At 40.9% G+C, this 18855-nt stretch overlaps 3 long non-coding RNA genes across 3 annotated transcripts; all 3 read left to right on the top strand.

Moving 5' to 3' along the window:
- The first annotated feature begins 2502 nt into the window (after window positions 1-2502).
- LOC109200957 (uncharacterized) lies at window positions 2503-10215 on the top strand. The gene is made up of 4 exons (XR_002060997.2): window positions 2503-2668; window positions 7096-7170; window positions 7286-7399; window positions 9924-10215. It is a non-coding gene; the product is annotated as an uncharacterized LOC109200957 (long non-coding RNA).
- On the top strand, window positions 4380-5750 carry LOC112843541 (uncharacterized). Its single transcript, XR_003215963.1, has 2 exons — window positions 4380-5170; window positions 5548-5750. It is a non-coding gene; the product is annotated as an uncharacterized LOC112843541 (long non-coding RNA).
- Window positions 10216-14665: 4450 nt separating the features above from the next.
- Window positions 14666-17456, top strand: LOC109200959 (uncharacterized). Its single transcript, XR_003215939.1, has 4 exons — window positions 14666-14732; window positions 16461-16562; window positions 16688-16801; window positions 17127-17456. It is a non-coding gene; the product is annotated as an uncharacterized LOC109200959 (long non-coding RNA).
- The last annotated feature ends 1399 nt before the right edge of the window (window positions 17457-18855 follow it).

Raw genomic sequence — 18855 nt, forward strand, 5'->3', positions numbered from 1 at the left:
CTTGTTAGTGCGGGAACAAAGTGAAGCACCAGGAGCTCACTCGCCTTTATATACAGATGCCTCTGGTTGCGTGAACTGCGAGCCTCCGTGCGTCGCGGGTGAATTCCGCCCACGGAGTTTCAAGGATGCCTTCTTGTGAGTCATTCATGCTACTGCCTGTCTGTGTGTGTGTGTGTTCTTGTCTAGCTATCTTTGTGAGGACCGAAATCTGCATTCTACTATACTTGTGAGAACCAGCAGTCACTTGTGAGGACACACAACCCGGTCCTCACATTTTTGAAGGCATTTAAAGCCATTTTTGAGGCTCAAAACGTGGTTTTAGTGTCAGGGTTACAATTAGATTATGGTTAGGTTTAGGGTAAGGGTTAGGGTTAGGCATTCATTTTTAATGGTTAGGGTTAGGGTAAGGGGCTAGGGAAACCATTATGTCAATGAGGGTCCTCACTAAGATAGCTGAACGGGGTTGTGTGTGTGTGTGTGTGTGTGTGTGTGTGTGTGTGTGTGTGTCTGTCTGTCTGTCTGTCTGCAGCACCCTTTATTTTTAGGCTGAGGGTAAACCTCTGTTGGTGTGTCAGGTTTCTTATTAAAATAATGCTGGAAAACAGCCTGATTAACATTACACGTTCCTCAGTTTAATTTCTGTATGGATATGTGACATCACTTATCTTTAATCTCCAGCAATCCAATGTTTTATGCTTATCTGGGGCTTAACTCTTCACTTATCGTGGATTAGCCCAGGACATGAAAAAAAAGTGATAATGGCTTTGGGATCACAAGGCTGATATATCAGGACTGATGGTGCTCACTTAGGTTGTTCACACACACAAGTGTGTAGCTAAAGTGCCCAGAGGCTGTTTCAAGTCATTCTGCAGAAGACTTAATTTGATTTGTAGTAACTGATCCACTTAATGAGTCTCCTGAGCTTCAGCTGGCTGACCACAGGCCAGCCTGACACTGACCCTGTCAGATCATCTGCAACATTGCATTGAACCTTTGTCTCATGCATCCTGTTTTGTTTTGATGGTCTCTCGTCGGTGCATGAAATGTTCTGCTTTGCTCTCCCCTGTCTTGTCTGTGTTAGTGTCAGCCATGTCTCCCAGGCGTTTGCTGTTTGCCCTGTTCCCTTTGGTATTTAGTGTCTGCTTCTGCTCCTGCTCGTCGTTGCGTCATACCCTCTCTCATGCTACACTGTGTGTTCTGTCTGCCAGCCTGCATGCTTAGTTGTTTGTATTCTCAGTTTAGTTCAATCTGTGTACAGCAATAACGCTGGTTATGAGTTCACTGTTTGCATTCGAGAGTATGCACTTGGGTCTTCCATTTCTGCCTGTTGCACACAGATCTTGACAAACAGTTAAGAGAAGTTAGTAATATCTGGAGGACTCAGACTGATCAGAACTCTGATGGTTGCGGTTCTTCTGGTTACTGAAGGTGCTCCTTTGTCAGTATTACTGTACAGCGATGTGAAAAAAGTGTTCACCCTCTTTGTGGTTTGTTTTTCATGTTCATCACTTGTTTCAGATCACCAAATTTAAATATTAGACAAAGATAACATGAGTAGTTTATTATTACGGGAAAGAAATCCAAATCTAAAAATGTGATGTGTGTGTAACCATAACTGTGTGTTTGTAGTCATACTGCAAACTTCCCCATCTCATTGTGCCATCCTCCCATTTACTTACTTCCTGCTACTAACACTAATACTGCTAGATCCTTCAGATGACCTTTAGTATTTATGAATCAGCACAATCTCAGTGAAAAGGAACTTTGTTTGATGGAGTGAAATTCCTGCTTTTCTGACACACTAAGTAAGAACAAGCTTGTGTGTGCCAACAAGTGTTACCCACATTTTCACTGTGTTTGCCCACAATAAACAGGGAAATGAGAGTAACACATTTATGGGCAAACGTTTGCCAGTGCTTTTTGGCCAACATCCTGAGACTGAAGATTTTGTAGTAAAATATAAAGAAGTGTTTCAGCTCCTTTTTTGGAAGTTAAATGATGTGTAAGTTGGATCTGTTGGCTTCCTGTTAGATTATCAGGAAAGTCTGGACATTTGCTGATTGCACTGTTGTTTTTTTAACAAATCCTTTATGTATCCTAGTAAAAATCTCATTGAGATTCAAATTTCATATTCAACATAGACCTGTCCTATTATGGGTTTCAGTTTATGTTAAAGGTTCATCTTTCCAAACAAAAGCTTTTAAAAAACAAAGACTTTTCGAAAACATCAAATGTCCTCACTCAGACAGGAACTGGACAGTTCATTGAGAAAATATATATACAAATATATAAAAATACAGGCATAGATCTTAAAAATAAAACAGATCAAATGGAAGTTTTAATATAAAATCACATGTGAATGGTCATTGTTATCATTTGTTACTATAAAAACGTCGACATTATTAAAGTGCACACTAAACACTAAAGCGCATTCATAAAAGCTGGCATTGTGCAGGAGACGCAGCTGCTGGCAGATGTGCTGAAGAGGAGGAGGAGGGAGTACTTCAAGATTACCGGAAGTAGACGCTGGTGGGTGTTGGCTGGTGTCTGCCAGCGGGAGAAGCTGAATTAATCTCACAGTCTTTGCGGGAAACTAGTTAAAGACATGGAACAGTTACTGTGCCGTTTCCCCCCACAGTTTGGGACTTGAGAGGACCTCTGACTCTAGGTGAGTTTTCTAACATATCAGCTATTGGTTTTCTTTGGTCATTAGCTTTGGTCGCACTGACTAAAACCTTCAGGGTTTGTGAGGCATAGCCAAGAAGTGTAGAAGTTTTGACTCCACGTGATAACCACATGGTTATTATAAGTTTTGATCGTTTTCAGCTACAAAGACACAGGCTAACTGTGTTAACTTTAGCTTTATTAGCAGGGCTAACAAAGCAGGCTAACGAGCCTAGCATACACGGGCCTGGTCGAGATTTCTAAACACAGCCTGCTGGGGTTTTCCTGTCACACCCTTTCTGAGAGTGGAAATGTGTTTCAGTTACATCCAGTTACATCTTTTTGTCTGACCCCGACATCACAAAAAGTCCGTCTAACCTTTTTTCGAGTTTTAGAGGGATTGAGCCTTTGTTTGTTGTTCCTGAACTAACCAATTTCATCTCATCTGAGGTGACAGGTTGGGTCTATTTCCAGAACTTGGCAAAGTGGTGACACATGAGAATATCTTGTACTTGTGTACAGTTGTTTGAACTGATGATCTTTGGATCTGCAGTTGTTTAGGAATGACAAGAAACATTCCCAACTTGTGTACATCTGCAATACGCACAGTTTATCCCAGTGTATGAATTTATTTGGATTTATACTGGATAAGGCTGATACTGTGTGACATTTAAGGACTGTCAGTGTTCACAGAGGAAATAATTCACACAGAGGTGTGTAACTAAAGTCAATCCTGTCATTCTGTTTCAGATCTACTTTGATTTAGTGTCACTGCTCCACTGAATGAGTCGCTGAGCTTCAGCTGACATTTAACCTGTGAGACTGACTGATAGACGTGGTACTGGACAATCCTTGTACTGGATTGTTAGCATTAGGGTTGAGGTCTATGCGCATTCCTGCAAGTCTGTATTTATATAACAGGTAATGAGATCCTAACGCAGGACTGTGTGTGCTGTAGTTTAGCTTTGGTTTTCCTCTTTGCTGCCTTTCAAATTCATTCCTGAACAATATTTCTTACAACTGGCTACGTTTAACCTTCATACAGTGACCAGTCATGGGAAAACCTTAACAGTGTGGGAGCTCAGATTACGTCTGCCGTGTTTCATGAGGCAGAGCTGGTTGTCTGCAGAGCACAAGGTGTTTGGCTTTCTTAATTCAGTGTAATTGATTAGCAAAGAATACCACATTGATTCAGTCACTCACCCTGCCTGTGTCTGACACAGGAGTAATAGCCACTCGACATTTTCATCTGACAAAATAATGCCTTTTTTTTTTAGAGTCAGGTTGAACCCTTTATCATATTGAAGAAGGTGGAGGTAGCAGCAGGGCAGAGAGGGAGAGGAGGCACGGGAACAGCTAATGAGGTCAAAGAGTTCAAATGCTGGGTCACGCAAACACTGTTGAGCAGGTTAAAGGAGCTGTCCACAGAAGTGTGTGGCACCTTTTTCTCCTGTCATGTGACATCCTCACACAGAGAGTGGAGCAGGCTAAACAGCAGCAGTGTGGCAAACGGGGGTGATTCAGACGAGCAGATAAACATGGACAAATCCCATGTTTGCTGGGTAGGTTTGACCAGCCAGCTGCCTGCATGATGATGTGAGCCTTTAATGTTCATCCAAACTTGTGTTTTTTTTAAATCAACTTTGAAAGTTTTTTCTAGTGAATATCTATCTATTAGCTATTATTATCTAATAATATAATATTATTTAGTAATATTGAAACTATGATACATCCTGTGAAAAAAGATGCTGCAGTTATTTTAAAAAATGCTTTAATTAGTTTCAAATGAGATTTTTGTGTTGATCTCTCCCACACTCATGAAGTTATGAGGCCTCAGAAATACTAAAATCATAAATCAAACTTTAAGTCGGCCTTTTTATTTACAGCAAGGTTTATGATAAGAATGTAAAAATGTGCTTGGCTGCATTATATGGATCATAATGTATGTAAATTTAGTGAAGTCTATCAAATATGAGAGCAGCTGGTTCAAGTTCAGCCCTGAATAATATTTCGTGAACTTGTGGCAACATTTAGTATAAGTCAACAGAACCGGCTCTGAGCTGCTTATATTTAATTTTAATTTCAAATCAAAGCCACATAAAACATTTTAGACACTTGAGATTAAAAGTGTTTGTCACGCCCTGCTCTGACTGAGCTCTTTGTAGAGGTTAGGTCACAAGTTGGCCTAATTTTGGTACATTATAACAGTGCGTGCAAAATAGCATACCGCAAGGTCCTTTCTATAGTACAGGAAATCTGTGGTCTACCAGATTTCCTGTATGAGGTTGAAAACTGCTCATGGTTATCACACTGTGCTTGAGCCGTGTGCAAATTCCCTGCTGACTCGGCCTCAGGATGTCTAGAGGCAAGAATCAAGCGCACCCAAATGAGCGCATCAGTGGTCGTGTGCACATCACGCAGAGGGAGAGTGAGAGAGGAAAGGCGCAGCAGCAGAGCATGGCAGTTGTAACGCAGTTTGTGTGATTCCGTGTGCGTTAATGAAACTGTAAGTGTTGTTACCTTCGACAGGTTAACTGGTATGATAATAGTTACAGTTGTCTGTGCATGTTAAAGCTAAAGTTATACCTCGGTACAATGATGTCATGTGAGTAGGTTTATTTAATTTATTTGCGGAATCTCCTCCAATGATTACATCCCGCGGTTAAAGGATTTTTCTGTTGTTTATTGTTTAGTTTAACTGTTGTTAGCTTGCCACATTCTTGCTTTAGTACTGGCAACTGGGAAGATATGTGCTATTTAGCCAACTTCTGGTCTTGGTCCCTTGTGGACATTGTAAAATATTTCTGTGTCTGAGTAGATGATGTGTTCTGATTGTTGCTTAGTTATCTTTGACCTTGCTAATTATAGTATTATCTGTTTCAGTTTCCAGACAACCATGCTTATAGTCACCTATTCTGCATCTGCCACAATTATAAGTTCATATCTGGCTGCATCACAGTTGGATTTATCATGCCAGGCCCTGCTGTAACCAGTTCTTCTGTGAAGCTTAATTAAAGACAGTGAACTAAACTCCTGGACTGCTGCAGTCTTTCTGACCGAAGACTTAGGCCAGACTTGTATACCCAGCACTCAACATTAAGCGTTACATTTCTAATCCATATCTGTATGCCAGATTGAAGGTGTGTTTCAGCCTGTTAAGTTGTTATCAGGCTGAAATTGTTTGTATCGTTATCATTTTCAGCACAGTTGATCTTAAACCTTCCAGACAGTCCCTGGAACGTCCTGCATGTGTGGAGCTCTCAACCCCCTCCACCAATGTTTAACTTACAGAGCATCTGATAGGATTTAATATTTTTTCAAAGCTCCATTATTAGTTAAAATAAACTTGTATAGCAGGTTGTTTAAAGAAGGATAATCAGAACCAAGATGGTGAAACTTGGAGAAGGTGTTTTGAGCACAGTTTACATGTGTTTGTTATGAGATGTCCATGTAAATCTCCCCCACATTTGTGAAGTTACAAGAGGTGAGAATCACCGGACACCCCACCATATGATATTATTGTGATTTTTGTAATGTTTTGTGATACAGAACATTGTGATTTATCACCTTTTTTCAACTGCAAAGTGTTTTAATAATAATCCAACAAAGTCCTCAGTCTTTCTGTCACTTCAGTCATTTTTGTTGCTGACAGGCTGAACTGTTATTACATTTGAGTTTCACTTCCCTTGTTAAAAAATCCTAAATATGTACAGACATTTGACTTAAACACAGATGGTGTTTTCCGTCTGTTATCAGTCTGCAATTGAACTGTGATAAATGATTGAAAATCACATTTCTGTTGTTGTCTACATAGACAGATATTCACATTTTTGCTCAGCAAACTTCCTGTTTTAGAGAAATATAACCAAAGTACAACCAGCTGGTAGCCCGTTGAGTCGAGTCCCCTGGAGCCGTGCTCACTGACAAAGACACTTTCAGACTGATGGCAACATGTTGGTGATCTGTCTGCATTTATAAATTAGACACGATTATTATCAAACCCTGAAAGTGTCTGTGAGAGTGACTGCAGAAATGTTACATCCTGTTATGTGATCTGTGACCAAAAGTGGTCGTGGAAGTATGTGAAAAAGATTCAGTGCCATCACCAGACAGCCACAGATTTTCTTTTTCTTTTGAAAACGAACATTTCGCGTGTGTGTGTGTATCAGGTGTCCCTGTATCGATGAAACATCACTGCACCATCTGTGTTGTGATACTGTGCTGTATTTTTCCCCTTCAGGCAGAGGAAAGAAAGCATTCTAACACTGATATCTTTAGTTTGTATGCACTTACACTTCAATCATTATGCAGGTCAAAGCTAATCTGCTGTCCTCGCTGCTCGTTTTCTGTGTTTATGTGTTGTTTTAAGCTGAGGTCTGCTCGGCTCTAAGCTGGTTCACATGTCTGTCCTCCCTCTCTCCCTTTCTGCAGGTGACGTGATGATGCTGCTCATCTTCATCTCCAGCTGTGTGGGTGATGGAGGCTGAGGATTGTGTGGATGATCAGGTGTGTTTGGCTACTGACGTGTGTTTCATTGGTGTAGTTTTCACAGCATCAGGTCCTGTTTGTTTCACTCTGAAAACCATCAAACTCTTTACATTCACATGTGTTTTTGCTGCAGGAGCTTCACTCTGAATCCTGACCTCCTCCTTCTGCTTCAGTGGTTTCTGGCTTCATAACTTGGTCACCATGGCGACCATCTGGATGACTGAGGTCCCTGATTTGACTTTCTGAGGTCAGTCGTCACTGTTAATGTTTATATTTTGTTGTGATTGTTAAAAGTTAGCAGGCTGTTACATCTGGTATCATGTATTGGTGTTTGTCCTCTAATATATCAGGTGGATGAGACCAACTGAAGAATGTCCCCCTCTTTAATAGAAAAGTTGGTCCAGCCCAAACAGCTGTTAAATCACAGTAACATTGATCAGTATTTAGAGACAGATGAGTTATTTGTGCAGCACTTTTGCTGTAGATGAACTCACTATGATGTGTATTCACCCTGTCCCAATTACATTTTGATTAATAAATGTTAAATCTTAATATTCACTGTCAAACATAAATCAGTCAGATCCATATTAGTACTGAAGTGTGGAATGAAACAGGCTGGTTACGTTAAATCATCCCAGGATGTGGGTTAAATATCGGTCTCCTCATGGAGTCTCAGACTGAAGTCGATGAAGCAGAGATCAGGACCCTCATAATATTTGAATGCACTTCCACAGTTCTATAAAATCAGGCATCCAGTCATGCAGTTACAAACCTTTGTGAAAAATGAGTCAGCTCGCTGAATTAAAGTGTAGTGTTATAATAGATGCTACCACAGGGGAAGAAGCTGTTTGTGAATGCAACGCCTGAGATGAAGCTGCCAATGTTACAACAATAGTAGCCAATGATGAATATTTCAAGAAGCTCTATTGAGCCCATTGGAGGAGGCATCCTAATCAAAATGTTCACATCCTCCTTTCCTGTGGTACACTTGTAAAACAAACACTGCATACAGACTGATAATACACCCGACTTATCTATGCTGTGGTACTTCCCATTATGAATAAACTGTGTGTAAAAGAATATAACTTAATGAAGCGGGAAGATAAACATCAGTGCTGCATTTATGCCGCCTCTCACACAGTGTATCAGTGCATCATGACGCCCACAGTGTCCTGCAACAGCAGGAAGCTCTTGAAGGAGCCTGTTTTAAAATCAGCTACAAGTTTTTCACGGGCATCAGAAAGTGGAGCATCAAAGGCGTCAAACTGCCTGTTAAATTCCTCTACGCTTCATTGTTCCTGGCAGTCTGTATACAGGGGGGTAGAAAAGCCATCCAGTGCTTGCAAAACTTTTTCCAGTCGGGCTACCAAAACCCATCTCAGCCCTGCCTGTCGGGCTATCATAGGAAGGACAAATATATGTCAATGCTTTTGCATTTTCTTTCGCAAATGTAGCTGAGTAATTATTTCATTGGCATCGACGAGCCTCTGTCAATATGTGACATATTGAAATCGCGTTTGAATGTTCTTTGCTTTTCCTTTCACTTTGCGATCGCGTGAACTGTGTGTAGAGAGCGACAGTACTGATTGGTGAGTGACAGATTAATTGCGCACCAATTCCTCTGACATCGTCTTATCACTCATTAGCTTACTATTCAAACATGACAAGTGAAATCTCCCACAGCAAGCTTAAACATGTGAGAGGTTGATTGTGCAGAGAATTGCTGACCGTTATGTAAGTACGTGTGTAAAAGCAGCAGGATTTACGCAGGTATTTTAGTTCTGCAGAGCCAAATAAGACAAGTCAGGGTGAAGAAGTGACAGCCAAAGAAAAGCCACAAAACGGAAAAGTTATGACAAATCAGACTATGAGGCAAAAAGAAAGCGCAGCTTTTTTGGTTTCATGGACAAAAGAATTTCTGTGGTTGGAATATGCTATGCTAAATAACAGTGTTCTGCTGGGTGTGTCGTGAGTTTCCCTCGATATCTCAGTCGACAAGCGCCTTTGTTACTGGGACCAGTAATTTTAAGAAAGACCCCATCAGAACCCATGAGAAATGCAAGAAATGCATTATTGCTCAGTCTGCAGTATCTTTCCCAGAACAAACACCAATTGCAAAAAAAACATACTAAAAATAAACCAAGCACAACAAGAAGTCCTGAAAAATCTGTTTAGAACAGTGTACTATGTTCCAAAGAGTGAACTACCATTGGCAACATTTAGCAGTCTTTGCAAACTTCAAAAAGCAAATGGCCTCGATCTTGGTTCCACTCACCTCTTACCCGTGATTTCAGTGGAAATTTCAGATTCAGGATCTGACACAGACTGATTCATGTTCTGCACAGTTCTTACAAGTTCATAGAAATTTCTGTTCAGTTAGAACCAAATATTTGACTTGATGATTGTAATTTTTATACAGTTGATGTAATTTGTGTTTAACTATTTTTGATTGGAGTTTTGTTTCCTTTACAATATTATACTTTAATGTATTTAATGTATAATATTGTAAAGGAAACAAACATCAATCAAAAGATTGTCCTCTTTTGTTTTCCTTTTTTTTCCGGCTACTTAAATTTATTTTGGCTGCCAAAAACTGAAGAGTGCCTGCCCGAAGGGCTACCAGGGATTTTGAAATTTTGCGAGCCCTGCCATCCATGTATAGAAAGACAGGGATTGTGAAAGAAACAAAAAGAGACGAGGACTGAGTGTTGTTCTTGTTCCTGAAGGTGGTTCTTTGTGTCTCTGACGGTGTGTTTGTGTTTATGCTGCAGAATCAGGCTGGTGCTGAACATCAGGCTGTTAACTGCAGAGCATCAGACCTTATCTGTGGATCCTCCCGACGGTTTCTCTCCCAACTCCTGGAGTTGGAGGACATGGATTCATGGAGGACTTCAGCTTCTTGTAGCTGCTCCTGCTGATAGATGTCATTGCTGTCTTCTCCCTCTGCACTGGCTGCTACGTCTTCTTTGTTTCTGCTTTTCTCTTTGTCATGACTGTGAATCAGGCAGCTGTGCTGAAAATATGATTGTTCTCCTTATAATAAAAGCTGGAAGCTGAAAATCCTGCCTGTGCTGAGACATTTTTTCATGCATGATCTTCACAGCAAAAACAAACACAGGACAAAGGAACTGTGGGTGACGTCATCTTTAGTTCATAGAAAATATATAAAATATTAAAGACACCATTCATTTAAGAGCCAAAATGAGTGTAGATCATTGAACCAAACAGCCTAAAATGTGTTATCATTGTTATTAGTATTATTTATCAGCAATATGGACAGTTGAATGTTTTGGCACCTGCATTATTCTCATTTTCATTATCAGTTCTGTTGTTGGCTGATTGTTGTAAACTTGTTATAACAGAGGGGAAGATCGTTCTGGGCAGCAGAAATGAGGAAACGTGAAAAATGTGAAGAAACTGTTGACAGTAATTTATTAAAGTATCAGATTCATTCATTGAAGTCTGTTCTGGGTTGTTGGGGACAGGAGGCCGAGCTTTCTCCCGTGGGCCACACGCAGGCCTCAAACAAGAAGCTGCAGTGATTCTGCACCGTGGAAAATGTTTAAGTCTGAAATTAATTTATATTCATCTTCTAATGTAACCTAAAATCATCCGCAACACAAACATAACAACTTGTACCTAAAACATTTATTCAGTGACATTGAGGACCTGTGGACATCACATTTTGGGTTGTCTAGACCAGAATACTACATTTTGCTCTACAAGGGCCTGATATCCACTTACGAGGACATTATACTGCCACTGTTCTATTGAAATTTAAAACAAATGTCCTCTTATGTGGATCTCATTTTCTCAGAAACAAAAATTAGGTTAAAAAAAATAAATCTGGTAATCCTTTGTTTTTGCATTCATCAGGTGCTGATCAGCCCAAATATCAAAGAGAAATTAAAAATGCATGCTGTGGAAGAGTTCAGGTCTTAGGAGGTTAATGCTCACTATGATCTTTGAGACTTTGGAGAATAATATTAACACAAATGTGTCCTAGAAAAAATAATTCAAATAATTTTTGTTATAAAAAAACGTTTAAATGTTGATGTGATTTCATTTTTTGTGTTTAATTCTTATTTGGAAGGAGGCTCCATGATGGAGCACTGCGGGACTAAATATTGGTGTTAACAGAAGGACTGCAGGTAGACTGAAGAATGTTTATTATGAATGATTATAGTAATAATTCATTACTCAGACATTCATTGAATAGTTTATTTAATGTAGTATAGTCTGTATAATACGCATGCAGTGAATAAATGTAAATAAACAAAAGGATTATTAACAGAATGTTTCAGAAATGCAAACTTGAAGTCTGAAGGTTCTGAGTCATCCAGGTCATCATAGTCTAAGGAGTTTGGAAAGAAAAGCGTCTGGACTTCTTTAAGTTGCTTGAAGACGTTTCACCTCTAATCCGAGAAGCTTCTTCAGTTTTAAGGTCAAATGGTGGAGAGTCCCAGATTTAAACCCAGTGGGAGTTTCCCCCCAGACGCTTTTCTTTCAAGCTCCTTAGACTGCAAACTTGAAGATTAAATGAACAGAATAAAATACATATTAATATCAATTCCCTTTCCTGCATCCTCAAACACATTCAGAGATATGTTTTTAAGACGCTGAAATATGCAGCTACCAGAAATATATTTAACTAATGAGCGCAAGAGCAGGAAGGTCCACGCAGCTGCGGTGGGTGCTTCCACCAGCATCCAGCCCACAAGGCCGAGAATCCAAATGTCCTCCACAGGACTGACTGGAAAGTAAGCTTGTCCAGGCTGGCAGACCAAAGTTCCTCCTCTGCTGACAGCTACTCAGGGTCCTCGTCGATTGTCCCGTTTTCTTCGTCGGCTGCAGAGAAAGGGGAATGGTAAATGATAAATTGCCTGCATTTGTATAGTGCTTTACTGAGGACCCCAAAGCGCTTTACACACTCAGTCATCCACCCATTCACACACTGGTGATGGCAGCTACAGCTGCCCAGGGGCACACTGACAGAGGCGAGGCTGCCGGACACTGGCGACACCGGGTCCTCTGACCACCACCAACATAAATTGAGATAATTATCTGAATTCCATGAGCGGGTCCACGTCTTTATACGCGCTCCTTTCGGTTCTCGTCCGTATATGACACCCAAGCACACCCGGAATTTCACGCTGCTCTTCTCGTTTTCGTGCGACACCTATGAAGTCATGAGGCCTCGGTCAAAGTCACTCTGCCCTCTCATCCAAAATATACTGATGTGCTTCATCTAAAGTTACACTAGTCGATAAATAATCACACTGAGGAAAAGTTACTGTGTGCGAGCTCAGTGTAAGTCACAGTTTAGCAGCGATCATGATTATGACGATAACCAGTCGTGGCACATGAAATGGAGACGTATCTAGGCTCACAGTAAATTGGCCTCCTGTTCGTTTTTTTCTTTGCCTCTGCAGTCTAAAGGCCTTTACACACCAGAGCCTAACATTCCTCAGAGTATTTAAAAATATTTTAAGCATAATTTCCCAGGACGAAACTTTCATTCATTTATTTTTCTTTTAGTATCAAGCTCGATTTTCCGATTTTTCGCAGTTCTAACGAATCACGATCGTGCTTAACCCTTAAACCCTAACCGGTGACGTTTAGCATTTTTAGCAAGGGTAGGCCTGGGTACTCGAGGGTAGGCCTCGAGGCCTGAGTTGCCTACCCTGGTTTAAGGCTAATTAGGTCAGGGTTTAAAGGGTTAAAACGCGCGTTTGTGCTTATTAGAACCACATGTAAATATAAAGTACCTTTGCTCAGACATATGCGGACACGAGGGGTATCGGGGCCATATTAAAAAATATATCTAATTGATGATTCGGAGAATAAAGTCGAAATTGGGGAGTGATTTGTCGTTCAGCTCCTTGATCTCTCCTTCAAAATGATGCATCTGATGCAAGGATTCCGACACTGCGTGTGTGTGCCACAAGACCGAGAAGATTGCTGATCAAGTGTTTGTAGAGGATAGGAGCCGTGTAAGTGGTTTGGCTTGAAAGTGCGAGCGTAATCGCTACATTTCATCTTTTCCCCCAAAAAATAATATTTCGCGTTTATTCGCGAAAGAGACTTTTTTTTTTTTTTATGTGGCCCTAATACTCCGTCATACTGATCTAATGTCGAACCGGCTATGAAAAAAGAGGATAGGCTACTTACCGCTGCTGGTCGCGGCCTCTCTTCTTTACTTTCAGCCTCACGACAGATGGATCCCCTCTTTCTCTCCGTCTTCATTTTGTTTATAGCAGAAATAATCTCCATGATCTTCCTTCCTCGCCTGTCGCAGTTTTAAGGAAAAGTCTCCAGAGAGTCTTCCATCAGCAGTCCGTTACTTTTATCTGTGCAGGAATTCCACTCAAACACAACTTGCTGATTCATCTCCCATCGTGCAGAGACAGTCTTCTTGCTGGTAGTTGGAAAGTAACACGGCAGTGTCGCTTTTTCTCCCTCTTTCACGGTGACATTGAAAGGAACTAGAACTTAACCTGGATGCGCATCTCCCGGCTGCCGCATCTTAATACAAAAACGCCACTGTCATTGTAAAATATGCGCCTGAACAAAATGGAAGAGTTTGAAGGATCCGGTGTCGGTAGCCCGGGCGGGTGCCCACACACCGCGCTGGTGAACAGCCACCTCCACCTCCCCATGGGGCTCAGCCCGGAGCAGTTTTCCTTCTTCATCGTTCTTGCAGTTTTGTGGAAACGTGAAGGAGTTTCCTAAAACAGGCTGGACATCTGCAGACAAACGGGTAAAAACAGCGACGACGAGCAGCGAGCCTAACATATCTGACTGAGCACCGGTCAGAAAGTCAAGTGCTTCAAGAGTCCCCCACCGGCACCACCCCTCAAATGAGAGCTGAGGACGTTTGCCCCACAAAGGGCAGGCGTGGAGAGGAGAGGGCGGTGTAGCAGGCAAGTGCCGTTTATTGAAGTTTTTTTCCCTCTTTTTTATGTGTGTGCGTGTGGCGTCCCGCCTGCCAACAATAACATTTCAGTAGCTATTAATCACAATTTTGCTAAATAAAAGGATCTGGCTTGCATAAGTCACATGACTACCAAGCGACTGATGCGGCAGTGACGCCAGGTGTTGTGCCAAAAACTGATTTCCGGTATTTGCTGAATTATATCACGTCATCTTGAGCAACAAACATTCCTGTAACAAGGCAGAAGCCGCAATCAGTTTTTGGCAGTGACTTTTATGTATCCTTTAAAAAAAAAAAAATCTTGTTTACTTTAAAAATGTCTCTTTTAAGAGTAATCTGGCCGAGAGCACAGCTGAAATTGCAACAAATGCAAAATAGTTCTGTAAACATATTTTAAGTGGACAAAGAGAAGCTGATTGATTATATTGTAAGTACAATAACAAAGATTCGTGAGAAACAGGTAATTTTTTAATTTTATATATAACCCACGATACTACACATAAAAACCCCACGGAAACATTGGAAATCACTTTCTGGCACAACATCTGGTCCTTTTGTAAGAGCACGCGTGTTTTGCGGGGAAGGATTCTGGATCAGCACCATGATGCAAACTCGTAGCCACTGTGTATACAGTATTCTGGAAAAGGTATAAAATGTCACTGTATGTATTTGTGTGTGTCCGTGTTTTATGTGTATAGATTTTTTTAAAATTATCACTCATGATATAACATTGTGCCCTGTGAGGATAGGACGAGGAAACGGTGGATAAAGGATCTGTGCGAGGCTGCTAAAGGCAGTGGATCCCTCACCAGCTGGATTACAAAGAGCACAGTAACAATAACACATGTACCAGTTGTTGCATTGCAGAGATATTCAAGTATAAAAACAATAATAACACAACTGCAATGTTTTGGTTCTATAACATGTTTCTATCATTACTTTAGGGTGTCTGAGAGCAGGAAAACCAGGCTAATGCTGGGCTTACACTGTGCGATTTTTTTGGCCCAGTCCCCACTGTCTCGTGGCAACAATTATGTCAGGATTTGGTGACAGTGTTGGTGTGTTTGATCGTCTTATTTGGTGCAAAGAAATAGTTGATCTGACTGGATGAAACTGATATTGACAAAGTTTAACTTTGAGGACATAATTTGCAGAAACAAAGTGATAAATCACAGCGTGTTTTATTGCAATACTCAGAATGTCGCAAAATGTTTCAACAATGCAATAATATACTATCATGAGTGAAGTATTGCACCTGGTGATTCCCGCGTCTAGACTTGATCATAGCTGATCGGCAACATTAACGTCCATCAGCACAGCGTTTCCCACTGAGAGCTGTGGACTGGCTGCACCTTGTGACAGGCTGAGTGACCCTTGGAGAGATGTGGACTGACCTCGGTCTCAGAAGCTCAGTTCTGCACGAGTGCACTGAGCCTCAGCAGGCAGACAGACTCCCTGACATTTATTAACTGTACTTACTGTACGGGAGCAGAGAGATCCAAGATGAGTCAGTCTCTGTGTTGTGACTTTATGAGATTTTCAAATCATTGCATTTACATTTTAAAACACAGAGTTTGTAAAACTGTGATTCAGATTAATTTAATTTTAGCTCATTGTTCTCCTGCTGGGCCCCATCTGTTGGTTCATGCTCGCTGCTCTGAGACTGTGTGGCTTGTAAAAGCCTAACTTCTTGAAAGTTTCTGAAGCACGTTTCTTACAGCAGTGTAAACCACAGCAATTCATTTCCCTCAGGAGTGGAAATCAAAGTGATTCAAGTCTTAACATTTATTGAAGGCTGTGTGGGAGCGCGAGTAAACAAGTGCTGCTGTGGAGCTAATTTGGGCTAACTGCTTTATGTTTAAATTAACAGGGTGATTCTCTTCAGTATTACTGGTCAACATGCACATAATCCCTACTGTGACTGTGTGTGTGAAAGCAGTTACAAGAGTAAAGCAGCTCATGTTACATGTGCTAATGTGTTGTTGGCTGAGGCTCAGGAGGTTACAGAGCAGATCACTTTCTAGTCTCCCCGTCTAAATGAAAGTGTTGTGTAAAAAAACACCAGTTGTTATCCTTTTACTGTCTGACGTTGTACAGGGTGTCATCTGATTTCAAAAGGCTGTATTTTTCTACAGTAATGAACAAAGTAGCTATTTATGCAGTTTGTTAAATCAACAAAAAGAAAGAAACATCAGAGCAGACTCAGCACAGGTCAGCTGATCACATGATCCAAGTTAAAGTCCTTCTGGAGCTCAGTGCACTGGATCCAGCTCTAACTCCAGATGATGATGATGATGATGTAACTCTTGGTTAATATGAAGGCTGTCAGGAGCTTGTTAAGACTCATCATAACTCTGCTGCTCCCTCTCTGCAGGTGCTGTATTCAGCTGACATGATGATGCTGCTCATCTTCATCTCCAGCTGTGTGGGTGGAGCAGCAGCAGAGGTGGAGGCTGAGGGTGGTGTGGATGATCAGGTGTGTTTGGCTGCTGAGAAACAGACGTGTGTTTCATTGGTGTAGTTTTCACAGCATCAGGTCCTGTTTGTGTTTCACTCTGAAAACCATCAAACTCTTTACATTCACATGTTTGTTTGCTGCAGGAGCTTCACTCTGAGTCCTGACCTCCTCCTTGTGCTTCAGTGACTTCTGCCTCAATAATTTGGTCACCATGGCGACCAGCTGGATGATTGGAGTCCCTCCTCTCACTTTCTGAGGTCAGTGGTCACTGTTAGGGTTCAGTCTGTGAAAGTGAGGAGTTTGTCCACTGTGTGTATATTTTAACCCTTAACAAACTTTATTTACTCCATTTAAAAGACAAAAAGTAGAGTGTTGTGTTCATGACCAGGTAAAATTAAAAAACAAAACCTGTAATGATGATGTTAGATCGGCCTTCACAGAGCCCCGACCTCCAGCCATGACTATAAAGACCTTTCCACACTGAGCTTGTCTTGTTTTAATGAACAATATGTGCTCATAAAAAACCCACTGTGAAAAAATGTAGTCGACATCCAGTGATGATGAGCTGATGTTTCTAAACAGGAAAAGGAGGAAACTGAGATTCTGGGTTCATCTGATTCTCAGCAGCAGACAGAATTTCATGGTTTGATCCAGAAGTTGAAACTTTCGTACATGTTTCAGGATGTCAGTGGAGCCGGTGGAGCTTTTGTTACCAGAGATGGGATCAGATCTGAGGAGGCAGATGAATCATTTCAGAGAGTGTGTCGAAAGTTGTGTTTTCAACACTGGTGTGTTCGAACTGTGAGCACCCTTTTAGCTAAATGCAGTGATCTGATTGGTCAGATCTGTTTATTTGTACACAAAAATCAGGAAAATCAAACTTTTACAGGAAAAAGTAAATGCCTCAAATTTGTGCTGTGACATCAGGCGATGTGTGAACGCTGCATTAAAATTCATGAGTCTGAAAAATATTTTAACACATGAAAAGAGCTGCTCCTTACTGAACCCGACCCTGCAGAGCACTGAGGGCATCCTGTCAGCTTCAGGACCACCTGGCAGGAGTTTGTGGAGGACCTGGGCTTCTGCTGCTGTCTTGGTCATCGCCCTCCTCTCCCTGGGCCTCGCTACTACGTCAGCAGAGTCCTGCCTTTCTCAGGGTGGAGAGGAGGCAGCAAATAGATGAAGATCTTTATGTAGAACAAAAACTCTGGTATTTATTTGTTGTGCAAATCTGATCATTTTAATATGAACAACATCATGTGATGCTGCCAGTGCAAAGAAGAGAGGACGGACTGAGACTTCCTTTACAACCACGCATTGATAAAGTCACTTTTACATCCCTGTTGCTCTGTTACAAGCTGTATATTGCTGATGTTTTGTATCTTTTCATTGTTTTCTCCTCACTTGTTATTTATTCAAATGTTGTTGGTATGAATTTTTCCCTCGCTGTCTTTATTTCACACAAATACCTGCAGCCTTTCTGACTGGAAACAGTTTTGTCAGGATAACAGAGCCGACTGCAGAGAAACACCTGGACTGAGTTTAGATGAAGCTTCAGGTTTAACTGTGGGATTATGCAGCAGATTAATGCTTCTTACTTGTTGTATATTCATTTTATCTTAATGTGCTTTTGTTAAAGGTTTTCAGTGTTTATTCCATCAAACATTTGAAGTCATTTAATGTGCAAAATGAATAAATTCATGACTGTAATCTGCATCAGGTTAGAGCGTCACTTTGTTACCAACTCAAAACTTTATTGGCACACAGCAGCTGACCTGAGCTTTTTACAAAGAGCAAAGAAAACAGGAAAGACTGTAAATCTGTACAAACGGCAGGATTAGTAATCGCTGTAAATGAATATACATACAGAACATGCTCTCACCAATGGGGGAAAACCTCAGGTGTTACTGATCTTTGATTATTCAGCATTTTAATGGTCTGGGTGACGGTAAGAGAGATGTTACAAAGAAAACAAACTTGAGATTCTTGTTTGTACCGTAAATTGTTGGAAGACAGCAAATCAAGCCTTACTGGAAGCTTTTCAGGTATAAGCTGTACTTTCATTCAGTGATGTTGGTACAGTCATTCGTACCCACCTTTTTGGTCACACTCATTTGCAAACGGTCAGTTACCCGTACTAGTGATGGGATTTCCGGCTCTTTTAGAGAACCGGCTTTTTCGGCTCCCAACTGGCTCTTCAGGTTGTTTTGTTGCTTTAATTAATTTATTATTAACAACAATATGAAATTATGCACAAAAGGAATTACTAATGTAAAACAATCTGGTTTATTTATATATGTTTATATATAAA

This window comes from Oreochromis niloticus, linkage group LG3 (assembly GCF_001858045.2).
Source record: "Oreochromis niloticus isolate F11D_XX linkage group LG3, O_niloticus_UMD_NMBU, whole genome shotgun sequence".
In the NCBI taxonomy this organism is placed as follows: domain Eukaryota; kingdom Metazoa; phylum Chordata; class Actinopteri; order Cichliformes; family Cichlidae; genus Oreochromis; species Oreochromis niloticus.